This window comes from Pteropus alecto, unplaced genomic scaffold, assembly GCF_000325575.1.
Source record: "Pteropus alecto unplaced genomic scaffold, ASM32557v1 scaffold94, whole genome shotgun sequence".
Taxonomy (NCBI): Eukaryota; Metazoa; Chordata; class Mammalia; order Chiroptera; family Pteropodidae; genus Pteropus; species Pteropus alecto.
Genome location: NW_006437736.1, coordinates 1,800,963 through 1,827,472, shown reverse-complemented (window position 1 = coordinate 1,827,472; position 26,510 = coordinate 1,800,963). Strand labels below are relative to the sequence as shown.

The 26,510-nt window shown below is 39.8% G+C and overlaps 1 pseudogene; it reads right to left on the bottom strand.

The window, feature by feature from the left end:
• Positions 1-7,968: 7,968 nt before the first annotated feature.
• LOC102886582 lies at positions 7,969-12,601 on the bottom strand (annotated as a pseudogene).
• Between the last annotated feature and the right edge of the window lie 13,909 nt (positions 12,602-26,510).

Below are 26,510 nucleotides of genomic sequence, written 5' to 3'. Positions count from 1 at the left end.
CCCCAGTGTCCTGGGTGGCTAAATAGGTCTCTACCTCACCGGATTGGTATATGGATTCACAATTGAAAAATATATATAACAATGATATGTACTATGGACCACAGTAGATGTTCAGTATGAGCTAGTTATGTTGTATTCAACATAAAGTAAAGGGCAAAGAAGTGTCTTAGAAAGTATTAATTTTAAAAAAGCAAGATTGAAAATCACATATACAGAATGATCAAAACTATGCAAACATTGAGAATGAAAATAACTACGTAGAAGAAAGAGTAGAGAGAAATGTACCAAAATTGTTTTAAAGATGTTCTTTAGAGGGAGTGCTTCTTTTCACTCTTTGGTATTTTCTAAATCTTCTGTGATCAGCATTTAATATTTTGTTAATGGGAAAATTTAATTTTATATATGCTTTTAAACTGTATGCTATGTTACCTTACTCCTTAAAGGAAATGAATAGAAAAGCTTGGAAACATTTTGCCAGTACAATGTCAGTTTTACCAAGTATCAGCAAATTTGCCTGGCAAATAGTTCACTGAATACTGCAGATTCCTGAAAGCACCTCTGTGTGAGGTGGGGAAGGTGACGGGAGCTGGGACCTCAGCACTTCCCAAGAGCCCTAGAAGGCTGGGAAACCCAAGTTCATCTTCATGCTTAGTCCCATGTGATTGAACTAAGAAATCTTCAGGCTCTGATTGAGGCTGGACAGGTGCCACCTCCTTGTTCCGACATGGTTGAGTCTGGTGGAAATAGAGCTCCCTCAGCAAAGAATAGTCCCGCTTTATCAGCACTGATGGCTCCAGCAGCCATTAATTAGGCTGAGGATAAGCTTAAGTACAGTAGTTAGTTAATTGTGAATTTGACACAGAACTCCCTGTGTCACAGCATGTAGCCTGTAAGCCAAGCCAGAACAGTGGGAAGCTTTCCAGGAACATTGCAAGTACGTCAAGTGGAAATGAAAATACAGCAAGGGTGTGGAGGAGGAGGGTGGTCCGTCCTGGTTTGGGAGTCCCAGTTTAGCTTGGCTTGAATCCTGAATGGCTTTTTTAATAGTCTGGGTTGGTTGTACAAGAAGATTTGCTAGAGGGAATGATGCCAGACACGAATTCCGAAGGTGGAGTAAGGAGAGGGCCCAAATAGACAACTTACAAGGCTCTTAGAATCATAGGGATCAGAGATTCAGATGCAACAAAACAAAACAAAACAAACAAACAAACAAAAAAAACATTTGAGAAACAACAGATAGATCAGAAGATCAAGTAAAAAGTATAGTGGGGGAGGGGTCAGGAGTGGGGAGAAAGACATAAGAAAGTAAAGACAAGTTATTTAAGGATGAAGGATTAAGAAGAGTAATAGAGTAACACAAGGAGTCCTCCAGGGACAGTCTGAGAAGAGAGAAGTCTCTGCAGGAAGGGAAGGAGAGGTCAGGAGTCCATCCAGGAACTGAAAATACTCATTTATTCGTCCATGCATCCACCCCCTCACCCGCCCATCCATTGTTTTGTTCATTTCTTCACAAATAAAAATTAAGCATCCTCATTTTTTCACAAATAAAAATGAAGCTTAGCAGTGTCTTAAGCAGGGAGAGGGGGAGACGGGCTCAAAAGTGGGTTATACAACACGTGACCAGAGCTATAACGAAAGTCTGTGCACGATGCTGTGGAAGCAAGGAGGAAAGAGGCAGTTGGGGGAATTAGGAAAGCACAGGCAACAAGGCGTTTAAATCAGGTTTGAAAGGATGAGTCAGAGATGAACAGAAGCAAAAGGAAGAACATCTCAGAAAGAAGAGAGGAAGGAGGCAGCGATCGTTTGGGGAGTGAGAGCAATCACAAGTAGTTGGTGGGGTGCCTGAAGGAACAGGAGAAAGGAAAGGGGGTGGCGTTGAGAGGGGAAGAGTTAGGATTCCTCAGCTAGGAACTGGAAAAGAATTCTGTAGATCAGTGGTCTCCAAGGTTTTTTGATCGTGCATATTATTAGTTAACAATTTTGAGTAATACCCCCAATACTCATTCATTCAGTGAAACATTACTGAACATCTAAATACCTCACTGCTTCCCACATCTATATAGCAGCTTAACTTTCCTAGAAAGTCATTTATCTTTTTGCCACATTTTCATATTTTACATATTCAACATCTAGACGTATGATAAATATGTAAATATAAAATATATGTAAATTATATGTCATATACATATAAATTTTCAAAGACCTCTTCTTTATTATAGGCGCAATTGTTTGTTTTCTTCATTTCAGTAGATCTTAGAAACCACCCTCTAACTTCATTTCCTCTTCAGTTAATAACCACTGCCTGTTTTTAACCTCTTTCTACGAGGTATTTTATTGGTGTTTGATTTGATCATTTCTGCTCCATGTCCCTGATGGAATGAGTTTTGTGTATATATGCAGTGATCTTGTGACCCGATAAGATGTTTTTTGCCCCCCAAAAGTAGATATTTTTCAGAAATTAAGACAACATAATGGTTACTGAATCCTATTTAATTCTTATTTATATGATCCTGAGTGTTTTGCACGTATGGCCGACTCAGTCAATCTTCACAGCAAACTCCCTGACGAAGATTGCATTGTTATCACCACATCACAAGTGGGCAAGCTGAGACACGGGGAGAATGAGCTATTGTCTACGGTTGCTCACTACACAACTGTAACTGGCAGAGCCAGGTTTCGAGCTAATTAAGTTTGGTTCTAGAGCTCACTCCCTCGATCAATGCATCTTACATAATGCTCCACTGATAATCACAAGCAATACACATGAGGAGTGGACTGTGTGCCATGGACTGTATTGTATCAAGTGCATGAAGTGCCTTAGCTCAGCGAGCTCTCATAACTCCCTAGTGGTAGAGACACTGTTACTATCACCCATTCACAGATGACGAAACTAAGTCTTCAAGACATTAACTAGCTTACTGCAAACTACTTAGCAGGTGAGTAGTTGGTTTGGACTTTGAACCCAGGTAACTTATGCCAAAGCCCATGCACATAGCCCGTTGGCTATACCACCTGTAACACCTGTGGCAAGCCTTTCCTTTTAATTGAGCTTCTTGCAGAATGTGCAGCGATGATGCTTGGGGTCTGATTATAGGTAATCCACTTACTACCATTATTAGTCTCAATACAATCAGTTAAGGAGAGAAAGGGCTTATCTCCAACAAGCATTGAATACCCCCAAATGCCAGGCACCAAGCTGATGTTTTAATAAACATTATCTTACTGAATCTTCCTGACAGGCTTCTGAAGTAGATATGATTATCATCCAGCTTTCAGGTGGGGAGTTGCCCATGTCGGTGGGTTGGTTGAGAGACAGTAGATGATTTCCTTGGGGCCACATCCCATAAGAAGAAGAACCCAGACTGAGACCAGCTGAGGTTTCTCTAATTCCAAAACCCATTACCCCTTAGAGCTTCTGGCACCAGTCCCTGAGTTGTCCTCTCCTCCTCCACATGAGGAGAGAATACAGGACTACTCTTGTCACTCATGAATTATTCTGTCCTTGAGCTGGGGGGGTGGGGGGGTGCTCCCAGAGAAGGTGCCTGTCAGTCGTATCTGCAGTCCGAGAACAGTGTCCCTTTCCTCTGCTTGTCAGCCTCACTCTCCCAGGAAGAGGGTTTGCTCCCAGAAGGAGGATTTATGGCTTCAGCTCCATCAACCTGGCTCTAAGATGCGGTGGCCAAACCCAGCCGTATATTTCCCATTCACCTTCCACGGAATGAGCAAAGCTTGTAAATTCACAACACTTATGACTAAGCTTTAAGAGGAGGTCCTTTCCCCTCATCTCTGCCAGAAACACACACACACACACACACACACACACACACACACACACACACACACACACACACTCTACTCATATATCTTAATTATGGCTATCTCAAGCACAGGGTTTTGTTCACCATACTCAAGTGGTCAAAGCTATGGACTCTTCAACCAGACTACCTGGGGTCAAATGCTGCCCCTGCCGCTATCTAGGTCTGTGACTTGGGTCATCCCTCTGTGCCTCAATTTTTTCAACTGGTAAAATAGATATATCTTAGTACCAATCTCATAGAGTTGATCAAATTACCAAAGCGAAGAACTTAAAACTGTGCCTATAGCACATTAAATGCTCAGTAAATATTATTTGATCATCACATCTTCACCCCGCTCCTCCTCCTCATCATCACATTATTATGCATTGCTTCTCAATAGGTCTACTTCTCAGGAATGTTCTTTTTTAACTAGAAGCCAGGGACACTGTCCTGGAAGGTAACCTTGAGCCTAATGGTGGGCCTTATACCTCCTAGGGATTTTTTTTTTCCTAAAATAACAATTTCTACTTATTGAACAACCCATTTTATGCCGAGCACTGTAACGCTGTAATAAGCTGTGACCGGTCTGTGTCTATTTCCACTCCCTACCCCCAAATCCTGATCTATTCTTTGTTCTTCCTTGGCTCATCTTCATATCCCAAAGAGGCTGTATTTTCCAAGATCCTGCTCAACTGGCTTTCAGCTGGGTGTAGCCAATGGGAGGCATGGGTGGAAGCCTAGAGGGCAGGAGGGAGGGAGAATTTAGGTGCGTCCATCAAATATTGCTCAGTAATAGCAAAACTCAGTGGCGTACTGTGGTAAGCATTCATTTCATTTTCCCACGCCAGTGGATCAGCTGGGGTAGCACCGCTTTGAGCTGTAGTAGCTGAGGGAAATGTATTCCATGCTTCAATTTTGCAAGCTATCTAGGGGATCTCTGCTCCATATGTCTCTTATTCTTCGGGGACAAGTTGAGGCTCTCGAGGGCACAATCTCCCCATTGCAATGGCAAAAGTGGAAATGAGCAAGTGCAAGCACATTTTAAGCCTCTGTTTATGTCATGTCTGCTAATATCTCTTGGCCAACGCAAGTTAGATAGTTAAGCCCAATGTCAGTAGAGTGCGAAAATTTTCTTTTCCCCCGGTGTTGGGGACAGGGAGTAAATACTGTTGAATATTGAGTAATCTGTCACACCAGAGTATTTCTTCCTCCATCCTCTGCCTCGTCTCTGTTTGGGGCTGCGTATGCCAATGACTCCAGCTTCCTCTGACAGGCGTATTTTGGTTCCAGCTTCTGCTCATGACGATGATGCTGGGGCTCTGGTAATGCCCCCTCTTCTCTTTGTCTCTCCAGCTGTTAGCAGCATTCTACTTTTTCCAGTTTCTACTTTGCCTCACTCTTATTTTCAATTTTTTACTTTATTTGTTTATTATAACGAAAACTCACAAATTTCAGAAAGTACTAAATAATATACAAGGAATGTACATTCTCCCTCTCATCTCAACTCCCAGAGATAGCACTGTCAATAGCTTTTTTTTTTTTTTTTTTTTGCATTTCATCCTGACAACTTCCCAGCAAGTCCTATAATTTAAAACTCATGACAGCCCTGTGAAGGAGGTAATACTGTTCTCAGTTTATAGATGAGGAAGGTGGCCATTACGCAAAGAAAGCTGCCGAATCTTTCTGAATCTGCATGTCCTCGTGAAATATAGAAATTATAATAGTAACTGGGTCTAAGGTCAATTAATATACAGAGACAATGTGCACAAAATGCTTAATTAGCACACTGTAGGAAATATTTTAATGTTTGGTAAGTAATGATAATAATAAAGGTATTAATATAGAAGTAATTAGTAGTAGTAGTAGTAGTAGTATTTCTCAAGGTCATTCAGAAACTTAGGGACAGAACTGGCCTTAGAACACGTCTACTGCATTTTTATATAAACAGTAGCTGTACCCATATAGAAGAGTTGGGGCTTCTGAGCAGAATTTCTAAAGGCTTCTTTACCCTCCTGGACCACTGAAGGAGATATGAAATAGCCCTTTTGTCGTCTGGATATGCTGGTCTCCCCTTGGCTTGGTCAGATTCATCTTTACAAAGTCAGATATTAACTCCTCCTTCAAGATGCTTCCCCTGATTACTTCATTTCACCAAACTCTTCTTGTCAGTATTATGCATATGGTTAGCAAACTTGAAAGTAAGAATGTCCTGGGTGTCTTGCAAAAATGCATGTTCTTGGGCTTTGCCCCAATATACTGAACCTTAAGACATTTGTGTAGGGTCCGGGTTGACATTTTTAGCAAGTACGCTGGATGATCTTCTGCAGGGATTCAAGGATACAGTTTAGGCAAAGCTACCCTAATCTAACTCACGTTCATTCAGTCACTCAAGGAACACTGATTGAGTGTCTACTCCATCCTGGGCACTAAGAGAGGCAGTGAAGATAGAGATGTAAGTAAAGCAATATCTGTGTTCTCAAAAACTTGGAGTTCAGGGTAGGGGTGAAATGAAGACAGAATAGACAAAAAAGATCGTTTGAGATGAAGACAGAATCGACAAAAGATCGTTTATAATAGAGGGCAATAAATGCTGTGGCAGAGGCAAGTACAGGTGTCTGTGGAAGCACGGGTGTCGTAAAACAAGAGGGTTTGGTTGTTGCTTGTGTAAAAGTCTGACAAGTGATTAATCCTGAACTTCGTGAAGCAGGTCTGGATACACACACCAAGAGGGTTCAAGCAGGGAGGAGGAAACGCATGAGACAGAACCCCGTCTGAGAGACTCCTAGTGTTCCTTCACCTACTATAATCATCTCGTATATTAACGGCTGTTTCTACTGGCTTACTTTCAATTTACACTTGGGAAATGGGGCTGGTAGAAGTATCTAAATCATGCAGGGTACTGAATAAAGCACGTACACTCATGAACATACATACACTGTAAATTGACATCAGAGATACTCTACGTTTGGAAGCAGGTGTTTTGTTTTTTCTTCTAGACAGATGCTATAAGGTTAAAGCCCCAAAGAACTGTACACAAATACTGTATTCTCAGAGGGTGTGCGTTACAGTTCTGTTACTGCATGTGTAACCTTGTTGCACAAACAAGTGAATAAATTGTAGCTAATGAGAGCCAGGTATCTTGTCAGAGTAAGAAGTTACAAATAAGGAAAGAAAAACAGCTAGAATGAATAAAACACAAGGAGATAATGAGAGACTGTTACAGATTCACGGGTACTAATGAAATATGACTAATAACTATATATGGAATGTGAGATTCTGGATTAGACTCTGGAACACGAATAGGATGTTAGAGAAAATCTAGTTAGGCTTAAAGAGTCTATAATGTTAATTCTTGATTTTGGTAATTAAACTGTAGTTAAGTGAGTTTTTTTTATAGTCTAGTGTTTATTTTATGTTATGGCAGGTACACTTGAATTTCAAAAATTTAAAACATATAAAAAGTGGTTAGGGAATAACATTTGTTATCAACAGTTGATAAATGTCTAAGATTGTTTTTTATACAGCTGAGTACAACGGTGGTGCTAATACCAGTCGGGCACCATGGAAGTTAATCTAAAAGTCATCACTAGGCTTTATACAAGCAACAATATATGCTGCCGTTTTAGAATTTGGGGACATAGTCTGTTTCTAATGCTAAACAGTCCTTTAACATTTTTAATGTCATACAGTGTTGTAGTACTTAGCTTGGCAAATGTTTCTTAAAAAAGTAGAACTGTACTCATAACATCACAGAAATGCGCATCCAATTTTGTTTTCAACAAGATCAGAACTCTTCCCTGTATGAAATAATTTACACACAGATGAATGCTATAATATCACTATCTAAAATAATCACTAAAGATAGTTCCTTTTCAGAGATAAATAAGCAGAGGGTTTTTTCATTATCAAATATCAAAAACATAGAGATAATGTGTTTTTTAAAACAAATGATAGTCTAATATTCTAGGAATAATTTCTGCGAATTTAGTGAATGTGCAATCTAAATAAACCAGGTATATTATAGTGCAATCATATTAAGAAACCAATGACCAGAAAATACAACCATATGAAAGAAATTTGTAACCCACAAAACTGGAGGTAAAAATAGCTCCAGTTCATAGGTAAAACCGAAGCAACAGAAATGCATGCTTATCTTCAATAAGTAGATATTTTATGTGGAAAGCGTAACACTTGGCGTGTAGACAGCGTGGTATGCATTTCTCAGCAAGACATAAGGAAAACATGATTTCTAAAGATCCATTGTCAGGAATAGGGATTCCTACACAATCACATCTATCAGTAAATAAACAGATTTTCTATTTCTTGTTGTTTTATCCGTCGCCTGGCCAATTTGCAGTAGACTGCAGGATGTGCAGGCACCAAAAATTCTTTAAGACGGTCCTCAGTGCTTCCTTTGTGAATTATAAACAAAGCTGCAGCGATCTGGTTGATGGCTTCGGCAAGGCAATGTATGTTGCTGCAGTGCCCTTCTGTGGCAAGGCTATGCTGAGACATCGCATTACTGGCCAGCGCTGGCAAAGAATCAGCCACAAAGACCGTGAGGAGGCAGGCAATTTTATATTCCTCTTCTAGACTTAACGTTTTCTGAATTTTGTGAGGAGAGAGCTAAGACTAAGGCAGGATCAATCTTGCAAGGTAACCCAGCAGCTGATGAGAACTCATACACATTCATGGCAGCCTTAACATTAGTTTCCCTTGCAACGTGATCCTTAAAATCTTCAACTGAACTTATAGGAAGAGGAACGTGGCAGGACAAGACATCTCTAAGTGCTTCTTATACCAATGAGCGGAAGGATAAAATTACACCAATTATTCTCATCTTCTTCAAGACACTGTCAACAGATGATAATCTTTTAAAGAGTGCAGCCATCTGGTCTGGTTTGTCAAAGCCGGTCCTCATTTGTGTTAGCACATCAACATTCTCTGCCACAAGTTTCTTAAGTTCAGCAACTGGCAAAGAAATATGCCACATAAGGCTTCCACTTAGCAACATCCTACCATATGGGCCTAGCAGTTCTGATAATGACCTCATTTCTGATGTGTCAGAATAGTCCTCTGCATTGGGTGTGAATTCATTTTCTGTAGGTAAGTTCACAAACGCTTTCATTACAGGTAAATGAGCTGTACGCCCATCACTGACTTGTCTTAACAAAGCTTCCAAATACCAATGTGTGTATAGACCTGTAATGGTAGACTCTCCGTGACTGTCTAAATGTTGTGTTTTTTTGAAGAAGAACATTATTGAACGCTCTCGTGATACCAATTTGCACATAGTTTTCTATCTACTGGAGTGTAGTCATATATGTTCTTGCACTCGTTAGAAGCTCTTGAGAGTCTTGCAGTTTCCTGTGTGGCTTGATTATACATAGTCCTTACGACAATTGACTTAGTGAAGTGGATTTCTGGATGAGAAGTCTAATATTCTCATAGAGTAAAGGCACGTTCCCAAGTCACCATGCTTGGTATTTAATTTATAGAGGAACAATTCAGAAAGTGCTGTGTGCAGTTTATCAAGGTCGGTCACTACCAGTCTGGTTTTCTCTTTTCAGGTTTTCCTTTCTTAACAGTTTTTTTTTTTTTTTAACTTCTTATTCACTGCTTGACTAATGGTTTGGGCACAATGCTTGGGCAACAACTGGTCACTCTGAGTGCACTGTTCTGTGCAATAATCATTGATAAGATTTCAAGCTTGTCTGGCCATGTCATCCAGGAGCATATTACGTAAGAAAAGACTGCGATCTCTCATATGATGTGACTCTCCTGGACACAGTTCTTGTGTGCAACTCATAAAATGAGCGAAAAGTAGTGGAAATGGCAATTGAGTCTCTCGACTGAGAGGAAAACTCCAAACACTGTTGAAACATCTTCTCAAAAGCATGACTACAGAAACAAAATATGGAGAGATCTGATATTTCCACCCACGTTTCCACCGAGGAATCCATCATTTTTGTATGAAAAAATCTTCATATTCATCATCTTCCCAAGGTAGCTGTGATCTGCAAGACTAAGTGACACTAAGATATGCTGTAACCTGAACCTATCTAATCACATTCCTCTGAAGTTAACTTGCTGTACACTTTGGGGTGGGGGAGGTCACAGTGTTAACAGAAGAGGACATGATGATGGACTCATCTTCAGGGCAAATAGAAAGATTACACACGAGTTCGTCGAGGACAAGAGCATCAAAGCCAGGAAGGTACCACACACAGGACCTCTGCGTTACAGGTCCGTATTTCCTTCATGTGCTCTAAGCTCTTTCATGTAAAACATTAATTCATCAGAGCGCTTATCTATAAAGTCGTCTGCCCTCTTCTTCGGCATGTTATCTGCATGATGAAGTAGCCAGATAACTTCATCACATGCAAAGGATAACACTATAAAATCAGAAAGTGCCTTGAGACCTAGTAAGCCCGGTTAATCAGATAGGATCACAGCCAGTTCTTTCAGTAAGGACCTTAAAAACTTGTCTTTCTCTGTGCGTTGAACCAGCATGTGACACAGCTGTCTTTTTGCATTCTCTTATGTCCTTAATATGCTTATGCTTATTATAGCCTTGTATGTTTACTGCAAGCTTCGTGAATGCAGAAAACTTCATCCTGAAAGAGAGAGAAAGGCAAGAGCTGCTTCAGAGAGCTAGCTCCCAAAGGTTCAGTGCTGTTGCATCAGTATTTAGGATCCCACAGCCCAAAATAAAGCCAAAGATAACCCATTGCCCACTGCATCCAAAAAAGAGATATTCACGAGCCATGGTGTCAGACTGTGCAGGAGTGAGCATTATGCTGTGTGCACTGACGAGACTCAATAATCGGTGTTTCTCCACCGGTCAGGTGGAAGATTCTTTCAAGGATATACCATCTGAAAAGAAATTAGTGCATCTGAAAGACTTGCTATGGGGGTACAAATTCTTCCTTCATCTTCTTTAAAGGGGTTTTATAATCCACAATTATCTGACCGAGCCGTGTGTATTCTCGGTCACTTGCTGTATGCATCATTTCCTGAGTGTAGTTGTAAAATTCAATGATTGCTTTCCTTTCTTCAATTCAAGACAACAGTATCATTCCTGCCGTTAAGATCAAATCTTAGTAGTTCTTTGTTAAATCAAAGTTTACAGTAGTTTCAAAGAAGACTTGGCAAACATCAGTAGTGTTCAGCAATTCACAAACATGGTCCTTTGCCGCGGTCCAGCCACGACAGGATCCAGGGGGCCCCGAAGGTGGGCAAGGCGTCGGCGCGGGAGACAGTCGACTACACTACTCAGAGGCGGTGTGACACTGTTCCGTTTTATTGTGATTTGAGTACAACTTTTATACTTTTTATTTTGGCATTTGATTATACTTTGTTGTTAAGGTAGCAGGGAGTTAAATTTCTATGGTTAGGCGAAGCAGAAAATCTTATAGAGTATATTATTATTAATGTTCATGATTAACCAGTACATTTTTCTCTCAATCATTAGGACAGAACTACCTGATGGAACAATCTAAACTTTTAATTCTTATATCTATTACGTAAGATACAGTTTGATTTAAGTAAAGGTGATAGATAGATGTATTCATAACAGCAAGCATTGGCTTGTGGGCAGACATTGTTCTTCTTTCTGCCTGAAGAAATCTTTTAAATGCTATTTGATTTATGCTATATCTAAAGTTCAAGCTGAACCTTTCTCATAGCTGTTCAAAAGTTTCCTTGGTGCAGTAATGAGGAAAATATTTATAAAAATCAGTTTTACAAAGCTGCTTTCATAAGCTAAGTTTCTGTTCCTTTGTTTTTTAAGCACCAAGGAGATCCTGACCTAGCCAGCCTTTCTATGAAACTTAAACTACTATAAGGCACATGAATTCTATCGTTATTCACTATACGTATACTATCTTTATTATAAGCTCCTGTATAAGGCAAAGGAAGATCAGGTAATCTTTTCATACTATCAGCCCCCCTAGGTGGATACCAGAATTTTCTATTTATCCACTAGGCCACAAAAGGAGGCCCTTCCATAGTAGGCACAGGCTTATGAGTAAATTTCTTATCCTTTACTAATTTTTCTACTAACTGCATGGGAACAGGAGTATAAACTGGTTCCAGTAATTCAGCTTGTTATAATTTATTCATAATATCTTTAAGAGGCGCATCAAAAGGAATTTCCCTTAATAATTGTTCAAATAAAAGGTTTACACATTCTGGACACGTCAGGGTGACTAGAGCTGATTCCATATGCAGGGAATTTACTATGTTTTCCTCAGAGCCAATTTTGAGGAAATCCATTTGTATAGCGTTTACACTTACTAGAATTTGTGCTACCTAAATTCCCCCTCTTAATAGGATCATTTCTAAGAAACCAATTATCCCTAAACACATGCCACGTCCTCGTTCTTGACGATGCATTCCTTGAAGCCTCTGTCCCCATCTCCGGACCTTGTCACGCAGTAGGGTAGAAAGAGGACACGGCAGTCCTTAAATTCCATAACATCTACAAATGTGAAGTCGTACGATGCCAGATTTTTCAGAATTTTCTTCACTGAATTTCACAGCAGATTCCAGGTTTTTGTCAGTAAGGCAGAATGGCTTTGCCCTGGGGTCTCCACATGCCTTCCGGATATTGTAGAGGCGGGTGAGCAAGCCAACACCCTGTGACTGAGAATGGTGAGATAGGCCACCAGCTTCCGCTGCCTGGGACAAAGCACAGAGCGCGGAATGGTGACGATGGCAGAGGCGGAGCAGTTGCCACTGTCGGCCTCCTCATGCCTGGTCTCCCTCCAGTAGCCGCCCAACCTTCTTGGGCCTTCTATCATCCCTCTCGCGACCTCTGCCTCAGCAGAGCGCATCCATGGTCCCTGTGCCCCAATTCCACTGGTGACAGAGCGAGCAGCTGCAGGCACGTAGGGGTCACTTCCCTGGCAGCAGCCCGCCCCCCAACACGGCCTCCCGACTTTGCCTGCTGCCCTTTCTTCTCCACCCCCCAGTGCTTAAGTAAGTTGTTAATATTAGAAGTAGAAAGATTCTGTGCTAGTTTTGTAACTTTTTTTTTAAGTCTAAAATTATTTTAAAAATAAAAAGTTTTTTAAAAGGTGGGAAAAGATACTTAATCTTGTTGCTTCTTTCACAGCACCTGGCATACAGTAGAAATCGAACACGTGTCTGTAGAATTGTTTTGCCACCGTATCCTTAGTCAGTCATTTCAATCAAGCACCCTGCTCGGGGTGCTATTCTCTCATCTCCACATTTCCTGGTCCATTTTATGACGTCATGTGTAGCCATGACTTATTTGATGTTGATGTGAACTGTCGGTCAGTGCTCTGAGCATCCCAAGAACTAGGCACTAGAGGAGAAACAAGGGTTTCCTATGCATCATTCTCTGTCGCCTGTGTCCCCTACCACTGGAGTGCAGAGAAGTACACGACGAGGTCCTTCAGGCACAGTACAGACATTGCTGGGGCCTTGGGAGCAGGGGCCCAGCTCCAGCATCTTAGAAACGTTAAGTTCTTCTCTGCACTGCAGTGGTAGGGGACCAGCAGGCAACCAAGAAAGATGCATAGGAGACCTCTTAACTGGGTGGCTGGTAGGCTCCTAGGAGCTGTCCGTGGTTCTGAGATGTCTTCGGTACCCAGCCTGGCCAAGGCATTGCTGTAGATGATCTTAGACTCTGCCGTGTGTTGTCGATCATTAAATATGACACTTAGAGTACCAAGCACCGTGTGTGTGTATGTGTGCATGCGCACGCTTAAAAGCCAGTCTCCAAAGAACTGCATCATTGTAAAAGGCAGGGCTGGCTCACTCCAGAGATTTGGACCTGGAGTGACTTAACGCCCCATGAAATCAACACTTTCTTCTACAACAAGTTTAACAAAGTATAGTTCCAACTATATATACAACATAATTTCCCAGGGCTTATTAAAATTGCAATTTCCAAGCCTTGCCTAATCCAACCTATTAAATCAGAATCTAAAGCGAAGATTAGAGGGAAGAAAGAGGGGGAAGGCTGGGTGAAAATATTCATTTTTAAAAAGCTTTCCTGGTGATTCATATTCACCCTGAAGTTAAAAAATAATTTTATATCCGGTACACAGATAGTAATATTTTTTAGAGGGTGGAAATCACTAGAAATACTTTTTATATTTCTTTGTATCTCTTTAAAGTTTTCCATTTTACAATATGCATTAAAATTTGCATACTGTTTCATTACATGAATATACATTAGTTTGAATACATGAACATAATGCATAAACAAATATATGTGTATTTATTCATGTGTTTATTATTTCAATCAACAAATATATCTTGAGCGCTCATCGTGCCCCAGGCACCGTGTGAGGCCCTTCAGATACAGCAGTCTTTGTCCTCATGGAGCTTATATTTTCCTCATGGAAGATGAGGGAGACAGGGATGGATATATTAATGACGCATGTGCAATTTTTTAAAATTTATGGGGTAATTGATTTTTAAAAGTTTCGAAATCACTTGTTTAGTCTGCATATCACAATCAAGTTCATTCCATTTTATATAAGCCCAGCATGTGTTTTGGAGTCGGACCGGACATTCTTTATCGTTTCAGATGGTGCTATCCCTCAAAACTTTACTGGTCCCCAGAGGGATGGCCCGTTCCTACCTTCTGGTCCCTGTACCGTCTTGCTGTTAGTTCTCAGGAACTCCCCTGTGGCTCCATTTTCCTTCCGTAGAAAAACAGACAGTGTGGAGCCCCCACACTGCGACAATAAATGAGTGCGTGTTTTTCCGACACCACCTCTTCCTTCTATGAAAGGAGCTGAAAATAATGCAAAATGATTCCTCCCCCAGCGTGCATACTTTTTCTTTTTTAATCAAAAAATGCCATCTTGTACTTATCTGATGCCCTCTTTCCTAAGAAGAAGGATTTATTATTAGGTCGGCGACTGCTTTAAACACTGAATAAAAGGATAAAGAAGGACTGTGCTGCGTTGCCGTATTGGAGGCCTCTCGCTCGGCACAGTGTGTGAGCTCCAGCATGTCCCATATTTTACAGTAGTGCCGATGTTTTCACCGGACGCTTTTGAGTCAGGCAAACAGAACTCCTTATTTCAACCCGAACTCGATTTGCATAGCACAGATGATAACATCTCATCTTTCAAAGCCGCCTCTTCTCTTGGGATTCCTCACATTCAGTTCAGAGCCTCCTGCTCCCTGTACAAAAAGATATTCTGTAATTACGGTAAACAGGTCCCAAAGCCCATCGGAGTCGTTGACTGTGGTAGGCTTAGCAGGCAGTGATGTCACATCCAACTCCCAACAGAGCAGATTGGTTGTGGATTGTCATCTCTTCAGCACTTGGACAGCGAAGACATTCCCAAGTCGGGCGGGAGGAGTACAGATTCTTCAACAGCTTGGCTTGGAAATAGTGTATCCTGCTGTTAAGAAATGATGTTGGAACAGTGAGGCTGTAGTTCTAGGGTAAAAAGCAAAGGAGAGAGATTATTTATGTACTAAGAGATCCCTAGACAGATCATTTATTCATTCATGGAGCCACTCTTTATTGAATGTCTACTCTGTACCAGGCCCTAGACCTAAAGCGACAAGCAACAAAGATCCTGGCCCCTCTCTTCATGGAATTTGTAAGCCTGTAGGACACACAGACAACTAAACCAGTGAGTATAGGAGGAAATGAGATAAGTGCTACAGTAGAAAAAGCATAGTGTTATTGGAGAAATACCTGAGGGCATCATACCTATTCATGGGCCTCAGAAAAGGCTTCCTAAAGGTACTATTTACACCAGGACTCAAGGATGAGTGCCAGTATTCAGATTCTGACAGGCACTTGGCCCCATCTCTTTATTTCACTTATTTCAGCATTTAAAAACGTGACTGTGTTCCAAGTTCTGTACCAGACATTCGGTATATAGAGCTGAAAGGGACCTGGTTAATGACTCTAGAGACACATAATGGAGCATGGGGACAGACGCACAGAAAGGTGGCATGAGCAAAGTGCTCTGGAGAGGAGCACAGAGAAGTGAAGAACTTCTCTTCTCCTTTGGAAAAGGTTTCATTGAGTGGGTTGAAAGGAACAGAGGAATTTTCCCAGTGAAGGAGGTTTGAAAAGTTGACTTCCAGTCTAGCACGTGCAGAGGTACAAAGCCGTGAGAAGTCCAGGAATGTCCAGGGAATTGTGAGAAGTGCTACATGTGTGTGCATGATGGAATGAGAATGGAGAGGTGGGTGGGGGCTAGATGACATCTGCCCAATGCAAGACCAGAGATGTGCTCTTTCAGGCAAAGTGGAATTTGCAAATGATTTTATGCAAAAAGGTGCCACAGTCAAGTTTGCAGTTTGGAAATGCCATTTACAGCTAGTTCTCTAGGGGAAGGAAGTACAAGAGACAAGCTTTTGGTTCAGGTGTCGGGTGATGAAGACCTGATTTAGGGCACTGGTACTCTTGATAGATAAAAAAAGAAACGTTTAAAAGTTTTCTGTGGGTACATTTCTAGGTTTTGGTGTCTGATTAAACATGGGATAAGAGGTGACAAGACAAAAATGATTGACATTTTATGTACAAGAGATCAGTGGTTCACTAATCTAACTGTATACTAGAATCGCCTGGGAGGCTTTCAAAAAATATGCATTCCAAGGCCCCAGACCAAAACAAATCAAAATCTCTGGGGTACAGCCTAGCCATACTTAGTTTTAAAAACTCCCCAGGTGGTTTGTAATGTGCTTCTAGAATTGAGAAACAGCGGTCTAGATCAGGGGTCTGCAAACAATGGCTCACGGGCCAAATATGGTCCACCAACTGTATTTCTTTTTATTATTTTTTTTTAAAATTGAAATGTTTATTGTGATAGTTGGTAGATTCACATGCAGTTGTAAAAAGTAATACAACAAACACTTTGTAAAACTATAGTATAATTTAATAACCAGGAAATTCACATGAGTACAACCCAAGGATATAATTCAGATTTTTTCCAGCTCTACTTGTGCTCACTTATGTGTTTTTATTAGGTGCAACGCCATTTTTTCTCCTGTGTAAGTGTGTGTATCCATCACCACAGTTGTCAAGGTAATGAACAGGTCCAACACCACAAGAATCCCTCCTGCTGCCCTTTCTGATCACACCCACCTGCCTCCCACCCTCAATCTCACGTCCCTAACCACTGAGAACCACTCACCTAGGCTCCATTCTAAAATATTGTCATGTCAAAAATTTTATATAAATGGAATCACCTGGAATGTAACTTTTGGGGATTGGCTTTAAATTTTTATTTTTATTTTTATTTTTTTGCTCCAGGGTGAAGTCCTTGGAATTATTTTGTTTATCAATAGTTTGTTCTTGTTATTTACTTTTTTATTTTTTTTTTCTTTTGCTGAGTAGTATTCTGTGGTTACGTGTACCACAGTTGTTCAACCATTCAGCTGTTGAAGGACATCTGAAATGATTCCACTTTCGTGCTACCGCAAGTAGAGTTGCTATAAACATTCACATACAGATTTTTGTGTGGACAGTTTTCTTTTTTCTGGTACGTATGTGCAAGAGTAAAATTGCTGTGTGGTGTAGTAGTGGAACATTTAATTGTATAAGAATTGTTTTCTAGAGTGGCCGTACCATTGTACATTTCCACCAGCAATGTAAGAGTGATCCAGTTTTTCTGCATCCTCACCAGCATTTGGTGATGTCACTCCCTGTTCTTTATTTCAGCTGCTCTGATAGGCATTCATTTCCTGATGACTAATGAGGAAGATCTTTTCATGTGCTTATTTGCCATTTTCATATCCTCTTCAGTGAAATGTCTGTTGGTGTATTTGCCCATTTTCCAATTGTATTGTTTTGTTACTGTCCCATTTTGAGAGTTTTCTGTATATTCTACATATTTGTACTTTGTCAGATATAGGGCTTACAAATATTTTCTCCTGCTCTTCAGCTTGGCTTTTTATTTTTGTCTCCTCCTCTCTTATCCTATGTGGGATTTCACACAGCATAAGTTTTTTTTAATCTTAATTAAATCTAGTTTATCAATTTTTCTATTTATGGGCTGTGCTTTTGGTGTCAAATCTAAGAACTCTTTGTCTCACCCTAAATACCAGATTTCTCCTAAAAGTTTTATAGGTTTATACTTTATATTTAAATCCATGATCCATTTTGAGTTATTTTATATATGTGTGTGTGAGACTTAGATCAAGGTTCCCTTGCCTATGTTGAGGATTTTTGTGTTTATATTCATCGGAGTTATTGGCTCATAGTTTTCTTTTCTTGTACTGTTTTTGTTTGGTTTCAGTGTCGGGATAATACCGGCTCGATAAGATGGGCTGGGAAGTATTCCCTTCTCTTCTTTTTTTGGGGAAGGCATTGTGTAAAATTATGTTAATTCATATTTAAAGTTTTGGTAGAATTCTCCAATGAAACCATCTGGTCCTGCAAAGTTGTTTTTGATTACAAATTCCATTTCTTTCATGGTTATAGGGCTATTCAGATTGTCAGTTTTATCTTGGATGTGTTTTGGTAGTTTGTGATTTTTAAGGAATTGGTCCCTTTCTTCGAAGTTGTCAAATTTACGAGCATAAAGTTGTTTGCAGTATTCCTTTATTATCCTTTTAATGCCTTCAGGACCGCAATGTAGCCCATTTCATTCCTAATATTGGTGATCTGTACCTTCTCTTTTGTTTTGTCAGTCTCTGTAAAGGTTTATGAATTTTATTGATATTTTTGCAATTTTATTTATATTTGTATTTCATTGATTTTCTATTATTTTCCTATTTTTAATTTTATTAAATCATGCTTTTATTTTTACTATTCCTTTACTTTTGCTTGCTTTGGGTTTATCTTACTCTTCTTTTTCTAGTTTTATTTTTTTGAGATAGAAATTTAGGTTATTGATTTGTGATCTTTCTTCATTTCTAAGGTAAGCATTCAGTGATATTAATTTCCCTCTTGGTACACTTTAGCTACATCCTACCCATTTGATATGTTGCGTTTTCATCTTTATTCAGTTCTATGTAATTTTTAGTTGACTTTGAGACACCCTCATTGGACCATGGATTATTTAGATGTATTTTGTTTAATTTGTTTAATGTTTAGAGATTTTTCTATTGCCTTCTATTAGTGATTTCCAGTTAGGTACCATTGGTCAGAAAACACACTTTGTATGACATAAATTCTTTTAAATTTGTTAAGATTTGCTGTGTGGTCTACATATGGCATCTTAGCGAATGTTCCATGGCCACCTGAAAAAATGTGTATCCTGCTATGGTTGGGCACAGTGATCCATATATGTCATTTAGATCTTGCTGGTTGATTGTGTTGTTCAAATCTTCTATAACCTTGCTGATTTTCTGTCTAGTAGTTTTATTAGTTGCTGAGAAAGCAGGGCTGAAATCTACAGCTATAAGTGTAGATTTGAATATTTCTCCTTTCAGCTTTATATCAATTTTTGCTTCATATATTTTGGGACTCTGTTGTTTGGTGTGTACATAGTGTCACATTATGTCTTTCCAGTAGATTGATACTTTTTTCATTTGATATAATATCCCTCTTGGTCTCTAGTAATTTTCTTTCCTCTGAAATCTGCTTTATCAGATATTAATATAACCACTCCTGCTGCTTCTTTTTTTTTTTAATGTTTGCATGGTACCTTTTTTTCTGTTCTTTTACTTTCAACCTACCTATGTTATTGGATTCAAAAGGAGTTCCTTATAAACAACATTTAGTTTGCTGTTATTTTTTAATCTACTTTGCCAATCTGTTTTTTGATTGGTGTATTTAGGTCATTTATATTTAAAATAATCATGGATATCTTAGTGCTCAAGTCTGCCATTTTTAGTTTTTGTTTTCTATTTGTTTCCTCTGTGTCTCTTTTTTTGTCTTCTTGAGGGTTCCTTGACACATTTTAGGATTCTATCTTGGCTTATTTATAGCGTTTTCGAGTGAATCTATTTGTATAGTTTTTATAGGGATTGTTCTGGGTATTAAAACGAACATATGTGACTTCAAATTGCCAACTACTATCATCATTTTACTATTTCAAGTAAAATATGGAAAGCCCACTTGGATTTAAGATTCTTTTTCACTCACTTTGAAATATCTTTGTCTTAAGTATCGGATGGCGTTATAATATTTGTCTTAATAATGAAATATGATTTATAAAACTCCTGAAGAAAACAACAGTCTATTTTACGTATCTCTACTTCTCATCTTTTTTTTTTCTCTTTCTGTCGCTCCAATATTTCTTCTTTTATCTTTTCCTTCTGTTTGAAGAACTGTCTTTAAGAGTAAGTCTGCTAGAGAAAATTATTTTAGTTTCCTTTCATTTTAGAATGTTTTTATTTCCCTTTAATTCTTGTAGGACAGTTTCACTGGATATAGAATTAGCTACTTTCTTCATCTTGCATGATTTCACATGAGAAATCCTCTTTTATTTGAATTCCATTATAGGTAATGTGCCATTTCTCTCTGGCTGCTTTCAAGATTATTTTCCTTTGACTTTAGTTTTCACGTTTTTAATTGTGATGTATTTTATTTTTGATTCCCTTGGGGTTATCCTGCTTCGAATTACCTCAGCCTCTTGTATTAATAGGTTTATGTCTTTCTCCAAATCTATGAAGTTTGCAGCTGTTATTTCTTCAGATATTGTTTTAGCCCCGTTCTCTCTTTTCTTTCCTACTACAGCTCTGACAGATGAATGTCAGATCTTTGTTATGGTCCCACAGAGACATTCCTTTTTTTTCCTACTCCATTAGGTCCCTGGTGTCCAAATTGGGTGAACTCTGTTGTTCTGTTCGTAATCGATTCTGTTCTTTGTCATCTCCATTCTTCTATTATTGAGCCTATCCTGTGAAGGTTTTTTTTTTTTAATTTCTGTTATTGCATTTTTCAGTTCTATAATATTCATTTGGTTTTTTAAAAAAATAACTTGTTTTATTTGCTGAATTTTTTTAAAACATTGTTTCAAGATTATTTATGACTTTTTTTTTTTTAATTTCTGTTATTGTATTTTTCAGTTCTATAATATTCATTTGTTTTTTTTTTTAAAATAACTTGTTTTATTTGCTGAATTTTTTTTAAAAATTGTTTCAAGATTATTTATGATTGACTTTTGAAGTATTTTTTTGTGACAGCTGCTTTTAAAAATCTTTGTCAGATAAGTCCAATATAGTACTCAAATCAGTAATGGTGTCAATTGAATGTTTTAGCTCATTCAAGTTGTGATTTTCTTGGTTCTTGGTATGATGAGTGATTTTTAAAGTTGTATTCATTTTATCTATTGTGTTGGGAGACACTGGATTTTATTTAAATATTTTATTTTAGTAGACAGTCACCTCATTTTGATTTTGCATGTGGGTCTCAGCCTTCTTTTCTGGACTGTGATTCCAAAGGAAGTTTAGTTTTCGGAGACTTTGTGGTGTGATTTTTGGTCTGCCCACTTGATCTGGTCCTACTCGAGTTGCCATTGGTTCCTGGCTGATGCTACCTACTGGGCTGGAAGGGATTTCCTAAGCCCTGGGGAGGGGCTTCTGGGTGTCCCTTTGTGGGGGAGGGTGTAGTGAGGTTTTCCCACTGGCGCCCCTGGGTTGCCCTGGTGTCTCTGGACAGGTGAGTAGAGTCTCAAGTCCATGGGTACAAAGAGGCTTTCTGGACCAGTGCTTCCAATAGCTGAGTATCCCCTGTCATTCTACCTGCTCACCTCGCTCTGTATCAGTAGAAAAGGGGAGTCTCTGGCCCAGTGAGAAAGGAGAGCACTTCGCCCGCGGTAGTGTTAGTCTTCTCTGATGTTGGCAGAGGGTCTCCTGGTTGATCTGGTGGAGGAATGAATCTCCGTGAGATGCCTTTTGTTATGAGGCCAAGGCTCAAAACATATTAGGGCTGGATGGCCTTCTCGTGTCGGGGCTAGGGTTCAATATGCCCAGCCACTGTTCTGTTCCCTTACTCCTGGGCTCCCAAACCTGCTGGGCTTCTTCTCACTACTTGTCAGGATTCTCCCTTGCTTGTCTTTTGCGTCATTTTCAGGTTTATAGTTGTGTTTAATGGGGAGGAACAGGGAAAATCAGGTCTAGGTCATCTCACCTGGACCAGAAGGTCTAGCTCCTATTTTTGTAAATAACATTACATTGGAACACAGCTACTCCCATTCATCTTCTATATCATCTATGGCTTCTTTTGTGCTACCACAGCAGGGTTGAGTAATCATGACAGAGATTACCTTCCTTTTTTTCCACTAAGAAATATTGAGGTGACTGGGCATAAGATATTTATTATCAGGCCCTTTAGAGAAAAAGCTTGCCAACCCCTGCTCTAGATGATCCATTGGCCAAGAGGTCATGGTTGAGAGATTTCAAAAATCTAGCCAAGTGCCTTGGCTGAGTATCTACTTAGGCAACATCTGCTGATCCAGACAAGGACCTGATTCAAAATCGAATACTTTCCAAAGTGCTTTCCCATTCTTTATCCCACTAATCTTCACAATAGCCCACTGAAGTAGACCATTAATAGATTAATAGCACTTATAGTGTATAAATTAGAAAAATTAGTCATCACTCCTAATGATGACTCCCTGGAATTATCCAGCATGTGGGTGCCAAGCTGGGGCTATGTCTCTGACCTCATGGCTTCTGGTGCAGAATGTTGCACTGACTTATAAGACAAGCATAGTCCTTACTGTCCAATAATCTTATTAGAGAGCTTGTACGTAGCTATAGGATAAGACCCCTACAAAAGGTGTCATAAAAATATGATGTGTGCTCTATCTATGGTAAGAGCCTAATCTTGCTGTAGTAGAAGGGAAGGAATCGACATAATTAGCACTTTTTTTGGTGCCTCATACTGCATTTTACATGTGTTTTTTCTCTACAATTTTCATAAATGTAAAAAATGATTCACCTAGATACTTCCCCAAGTCAACCAACAGCTAGTAAATTTAGATTCCTTATGTTGTACAGAACACTTTCACAATCATTGTGTCATTGAATTCTCCAATAATCCTGTAAGGCAGATGTCAGTTCCCCCTTTTCCAGAAGAGAAATCTGAAGTTTAGTGAAATAAGTTGTGTAGCTAGAATTCGAATTCTGGTCAGTCTGGTATTTATTGTGAAGTAAAACTGGCTTGCGTTGGACGTTAGACATGAAATGGAACCAAGAGACTTCTAGTCTGAGTCTATCTTATCCATTGGTGGGGAAACTGAATCTTGGAGGGAGCGGGGAGAACCATATCTTAAGTCTGGAATCTCTGTGGCTATAATTTTATTTCTCTCCTGTTGCATGAGCTTTTAGACTGGTTTAAAATTCTATTAGCAATTGCCGTGGAATGAAAAAAGTAAAAAGGGGGGAAAAAAGGCATTGTTCTTAAGGAAGAAAAGGGAGCTTAGTAGCCTTCCATCTGCTTCTTATCTCCTGCTTTTCGGCTACAGGGTATTAGAAGAGAGTTCATTTTGTTCAAGGCGGAAGGGGAGGCCTTTTCATACTTTTTCAGTTGGCCAAGATCACCTGATTTCCAATTTGAGAGATATGAGTAATTGTTTATCTAGAGATTACCAACCCATGCTCCTCACTAATCCCCAGTCCTAAGGGACCAGGGAATGTGGCGTTACATGTATTTATAGATAGAGTTGTACGAAGGCAGGGAGCACGTTGCCTCTGATGAGCTAAGGCAGTTTCCCCATCTGCTCCCTTGTGTAATGGGGCTGGGGAGGAGGGAAAAATCGGGCAGGCTGGGGATTGATTTCTAATGATAGAAGTATGTGCGTGCACACTGTGAATATGCCTGTCCCATGTGTGTGCATGCATTTGTGTGCATTTGTGTGTGTGTGAATTTGAAAGGGCACATGCATTGAATATTTGTGATTGTGCAGGCGGTGGGAGATTTTAGGTCTGCAGAAAGATGTGTGTGTGTGTGTTCATGTGCTATGATTTTGTGTATGTTTGCTCCTGTGTAGAATGCAAGTCATATAGATGTACTTTCTAATCTAAGATATACTGTGAATGTGAGTAATATCATACACCTTCATGAGGTGTATAGTCATGATTATGTCAATCTATGGGGGGTTTTATTCTAATTTGAGGTGATTGGTTCTTCAAAAAGAAAGGAAAATTTTACTCTTTGGAGGTCTTTCTTATGGAACTTAGGTCTAGAGCTAGATCAGTTTCATATCTGGGCCAAATGGATCTGTGAAATGAATTTGAGTCTAGTCTGAAGAAGAGTTTGCACAGTATCCCTGAGCCAGCATCTTGAGATAGGTCTTAGTCCAAGAGGGGAACAGAGCCAGGAGTCAAATCAGAGCTCATGGACTTATTCCATTTTGCCTTAGATGACCTTGGACAGAGCTATGAGGGTTGAGACAGTGGAGGTTTGTTCCCAGGGCTGGCCAGAGAGAAGGGAGTGAGTTCTATCATGCATTCTCTTTTTTTGGCACCATTGTCAAAAATCAATAGACCATAAATATATAGGTTTATTTCTGGATTCTCAATTCTATTCCATTGGTCTATATATCTCCCATAGTATTATGAACATCCTAATTCTGCATAGATGGAAACTGTTCTAGGGATACAAGCAGAGAATTATGTGAATGCTGAAAGGGCCTTTAGAGCCCAAGTCCATCCTCCCCCAATAGATGGGATCCCACCACAGCGTCCTCTACAAAAGTTCCCCAAGCCTCTGGTCAAATACCTCCTGTGATAATGCTGTGTAACTCCATTGTTATACAGCACACGAATCCCTAGGAAGTTCCTTCTTTTCAGGAGACCAGTTTTGCTTCTGTATAACTTCTACCTCTCTCTGTCCTTTGGGTTCATAATGAGTAAATGACCCTCTTCCACTTGAGGGTAGCGCGATGTAATAGAAAGAATACCAGCTTGGTCCTGAGTTTAAATTCTACCTTTTCGCTGACCAGTTATAAAAACCTAGGTAAGGGATATGGCTGAGTGCCAGTTTTTTTATGTGAAAAATAAAAGTAAGGACAATGCTCTATGTTTCACAAGGGTGGTTAGACAGATTCGACGAGATAATGACTTTAAAATACAATACATTTCTTGGATCATCCCCAAGCTCCTTTTCTTAGTCTAAGCAGCCATTTTCCTCAATGGTTCTGCATGTCACGTTATTTACAGACCCTCCCCCGTCGGGATTCTGTTTTCCATCTTCTAGATGTGCTTCAGTTGGTTAATACTATTTTGAAAGTGTGGTTCTCAGGTCTGAGCACAGGGCTGCAGCTGTGCTCTGAGCATCCCAGAGGGACCAGGATGCTCTCCTCCTTCGTAAAAAACGACATAGCTCTATTAATACAGTGTCAGTCGACCTTAGCTCTCCATAGACATGTCCTGCTGTTGCTATGCAGACTCATGGCACAGTCCAGTCGTTAAGTCATTAAAGAAGTTCATGGTCTCTCTCAGTCTCCCTCATCCAGTATTGGAGCAGGTAATTTTTGAGCCTGGGGGGATTAGGACAGAACTCATTTTCCTTGCCAAGGTCCTTGCCAAGGCTCTGTGCCATCTGTCCCCTGATGATGTTACCTCTTTCACTCCAGTCTTTCAGGTCTCAAATTCTTGCAATTCGCCAAGGCCAACGCCAGCTCAGGAGCCTCATACAAGGTACTGCCTTGGCCAGGAAAGCTCTCCCCACTCCCACAATTTCTCTTGACTGTCTCCTCATGATGCAGGTTCTTCCCAAACCCTAAACCCCGAACTTCTAAAGAGCCCTTCTCCACCTGTCTCTACTCCATTTTATCCTGCTTCATAATACTTGTCACAGTTGGTGATTATCTGTCTTATTGGCCTACTTGTTTATGGTTGGTCTCTTGAACCATAAACAGACTGTATGCTCAATAGAGCAACAGATGCCTTGTCTCCCTTATTCATCTCTGAATATCCAGTGTCTAGCACAGTGGCTGACCTATGGTAGAAGACCAATATGTAATTTTTGAGTGAAAGAATGCACACATGCATGAATGTTTATTCTTGTTGCATGTAATCTGATGGTTTTGCTCATATTGATGCAATCTCTAAATTTGATTTTTTGAGTCACACTTGCTCATCTAGCTCTCTCGGCACTATGTCATCTCCACGTTGGCTTAGTGTGCTAAATCTTCATGAAAATTATTGATTAAAATATTGATGAGGGCAGGTCCCAGGATGAGCACACAGTAAGTCACTAAAGAACCCCCAATAATTTGGAATATGCTCCAGGACAAAGGAGGATTGCTATAGGATGGAGAGGATGACCCAGTGCAAATTCAGCCCTGTTAATGAGAGAGAAAAACACTGTACCTGTCTCCCATTGCATTTTGTTTTTGATGGGCTTCTGTGAGTTAAAAATTGACAATGTACATTGACAGCGGCAATAACAACAATAACCAAAATTATTTTTCATTCTATAAAGTAGGGATCTTATTAGATTCAACAGTAAAATATTGGCACCTTTCTTTGGTTCAATCTAATAATCTTGACTACCAACTAGGGTTGTTGTGAAGACTGAGAACACGCACAGGAAGTCCTTAGCATCACGTCTGGCACGTATTGCACACTCAGTAATGTTCATGATTATCAGCACTATTATTTTAGCTGCTGTTATTGTGTGCCTGCTATGAGCCAAACACTCTACTGTGTTTTACCAGTAAACACATGGGTCCCCTCATATATTTACTTTGTGAGGATGGAACATCTCCTTCCCGCTCCTGCTGTTCCCTTTTATGTGGAGGGACACCAATTAGTGTAACACTCCTCGCCTCTCACCTTCCACCCCCATGTTTGTCTCTGCAG